This window comes from Priapulus caudatus, unplaced genomic scaffold (assembly GCF_000485595.1).
Source record: "Priapulus caudatus unplaced genomic scaffold, Priapulus_caudatus-5.0.1 Scaffold3079, whole genome shotgun sequence".
In the NCBI taxonomy this organism is placed as follows: domain Eukaryota; kingdom Metazoa; phylum Priapulida; class Priapulimorpha; order Priapulimorphida; family Priapulidae; genus Priapulus; species Priapulus caudatus.
Genome location: NW_014580140.1, coordinates 13,386 through 17,203, shown reverse-complemented (window position 1 = coordinate 17,203; position 3,818 = coordinate 13,386).

Below are 3,818 nucleotides of genomic sequence, written 5' to 3'. Positions count from 1 at the left end.
CTAATATTTCTTCCTGAGATTTTTCTCGCTCACAGATTTCTCTCGTATTCTTTTCTTCTCGCCGACTTTCTCCTCGTTTCTTTGCCGGTATTCGTGCGAATGCAGAAATAACCCTTTCCCTTTCGAAAGCGACCGAGTCGTGTACGAGTGATAGTAAGATACGTGTGATGCACGCGCGCGTCGACACTCGCCCAGACAACACGCTCTCTGCGAAATGTGCATGAGCGATCACAGTTATTATATCGACATCGCTACGCGCACATGATGTGTCAACATATAATATATTACACGAACCACAGTGTCCGGGGGGAGGGGGTAGTGGCAGCTTACCCCACGCCCTTACATTTTCGACATACATTTTACCAAGAGTGTATTAAGTATGCATCAAGCATTATTAAGCAGTAATAAGCATACTTAATACGCCCATGATTACGACACACGATTACATCCCCCTACGAATGTAGGTAGATCAAATGTACAACCAATCATTGCAATATACGACTGAAGGAACATTTCGATTATTGCATTCGACTGAACTCATCCTACACGTCTTGCTTTTTTTAATTTCGGAACCGTAAAAAAAGTATTTCCTTCCCATTTTCATCCCCTCGTTACTATACTCGAACATGGTAAGAAACCGATCGCACCCTCTCCCTCTCCCTCTTCCCCCGGCGAAATTTCCTCCCTTACTCCCATCTCTCTTTATTTGCCAGCGGTTGTGCTGCGATGGATAGATGCATTAGCAGCAGTGATGACAACATTCGTGCGTTTGTGTGAAAATTATGGTTATAGCACACATGTAGAGTGGAATATATGTCGATCGTAGATAGAGATAGTAGACGTAGTCACGTAAGCGGTGGTAAGTACGGTTTATTGCAAACACGGATAAAAGCAGCGTACTCGTAGCGGTCAGATGTAGCCGACGTCTCTCTCCCGTTGTCACCAAATCCCCTGTCTTTTATCCGTCCGCATCGTCGTCCGACCTGTTTACTCATTTGTGTCGCGGGTCGTGGGTACAACGACCGGTCGCGACTACCGTCCGACGGTACCAGGTAGGCACGCCGACCACCGTCGATGTTGTCCCCTTAAAGCCGCATTCTTGTTGAAGTTAATGTGTTCGTACCAGTTTGAAATGCTTTCTGTCCACGTTAAATTATGGCTACTCTTAAGTATGCAGCTAATGTCTTCTGGGTCTCTCGCCGGCCGCCCCTGGGCATTTGCCTAACTAATGTGGCAAATTTCTCCTAAAGCCCTTTCTCTCTCTTAGCTAAAACACCGTACTACACACACATCACCACCGCAGCAGCAGCTTGGCTAGATATGGACACATTTGGTCGCTTTTAACGTGAAAATGGATTTATGTTTATCTATCGCGTTTGCCTGTCATTTCGCGTATCGTCGTATGTGTAACGTTGAATTAACAGTTCATGTAGAAATGATGAAGTAGAAATCCAAACTTGTGTGGTAACCTGAATAAACTTTGATATCTTGCACACGTCACATCTCCTTGCACACAGGGACAAAACAACTCTTACTCCCGTCTCCACAGCCAGGCTCCCCTGACTCCTACATCTCTGTCCTATATATTACGTCTAAAACCCCTACATCCTGAGCGCAGATGCACCCGTTCTCCCAGACCGCGTCCTACCCCATTTCACAATGACCCGAGAAACGCCCGACCTAAAACACGTTTACCATTCTCCCCATAACATCAATCCAGCCGCACAAGATGCGCGACGTTCAGTCCACACAGACTACTACCAAAACAACCCCCAGCCCAGCCTCGCTGACTAATTCATGCAACACCTGCAAAACACATGTTACATTATCTCCCCCTTCCCCAAGACGATGACTACCCTGTCATCGATTCAGCGTCCCCGCTGATCTACACTTCAAACTAAACTTAAACAATTCCTAAAAAAAACTCTAATACTTTCCTAACTCAACCTCAACGAGAGAAACGAATTTATCCACAATCAACCCACAATCAATACACAAACAAAATACAATAAAAAAATACATATGAAGCATAAAGCTTCCTATACAAAACAAGTAACGATAAAGTTCGATCACCATACAAGTCAGAAATTCAACACATTTGGCAGTGAACATTTTGATATCGCTGCAATTACTCTCACTCTTACGTCTTTTTATGCTGTAACGTACGTGGCGTATGCGTATACCGACACGCATTACAGAAACCACGTTTAGCCATATGCTCCATTACATCCTTATTTAAACCTATTAATTTCATTATTACACACAGCACCGCTGTGGACTTCCACACATCATACAGCAAAAAAAATACGCAAAACTGATTTCATATTTTCGATGAAATGTTTTAGGCTTATCAAACTCTCTCTCTCGAAGAATGTGTTTAGTAGTCTGACAATATAGCGTAAACACAAGCAAGCACAAATTCAAGAAAACGATCACACATTTCTACACAAAGTTTCACACAAAAGATTTTCCACACAAAGACCGTCACGGTCACAAACATCTACCATGAAAAAAATATACCTCGTACATAAAACAAAGAAAAAACAGATAAAAATACACATTCCTGACGATGTCACACTTTCACGTCTTCTGTCTCTGCTCTGTCAACCTTGCCTTCTCTGTTCTGCTCTCCTCTCTCTCTCTCTCTCTCTCCTCTCTCTCTCTCTCTCTCTCTCACACATAGGTCGAGACTCGGACTTGCCCTCGCAGTATCACGGATGCAACACGGCCCTTCCTTCTTTTACACTGACTTACTCACAGTAGTTTCTACGCCGTGTGTATCCACCGTTCTCTCTCCCGCGTCTCGCTCTGTTCCTCCCGTCTCGCTCTCCGCCATTCTTCGTCTGTCGATCGCTCTCCGTCGTTCTCCGTTTCTCCTACTCTTGCTCCTGTTCCCGTATCTCTCTCTCTCTTCCTCCGTCTCTCTTGCTCTCTCGTCCGCTCTCCGTTTCTTTCTCTCCAGTTTTCTTGCCAGCGGTGTACCCAGCGACTCCTCCTGTGTCTTCTTCCTTTTCCATCTTCCTTGCGTATGGCCTGTAGATCGACATAACAGATCGAGTACCTTACGTTGCGTCCGCAAAGGAATACCCAGGTTTTTGACTGTCACTGGCACCAAAATGTAACGATGAATTAACAGTTCATGTAGAAATGATAAAGTAGAAATCCAAACTTGTGTGGTAACCTAAATAAACTTTAATATCTTGCACACGTCACATCTCCTTGCACACAGAGACAAAACAACGCACACACGCGCGTAAGCGCGTGCGCTTACTCCCGTCTCCACAACCAGACTCCCCTGACTCCAACGTCTCTGTCCTATATATTACCAGGAGCTAATAATGACAAATTTTGTCATTATTAGCTCCTGATCTTACCTCCAAAACCCCTACATTCTGAGCGCACATGTACCCGTTCTCCCAGACCGCGTCCTACCCCCATTTCACAATGACCCGAGAAACGCCCTACCTAAAACACGTTTAACATTCTCCCCTAAACATCAATCCAGCCGCACAAGATGCGCGACGCTCCGTCTACACAAGCCACTACCAAAACAACCCCCAGCCCAGCCTCGCTGACTAATTCATGCAACACCTGCAAAACACATGTTACATATGTAACCATAGAAATAATATAGATAGACTATATTATAGACTAAAGACTGGTTATCTATATTATTTCTATGTATGTAACGTTGGCGTGCAGTTGGCGGTTAATTGTGTGTACGATCCTGTAAAATCCCAAAATGCTAACCACATAATGCTATTATAGTGATAACTATGATATAACCAGGAGTGTATATCTAAGGAAGCTCTTTACTT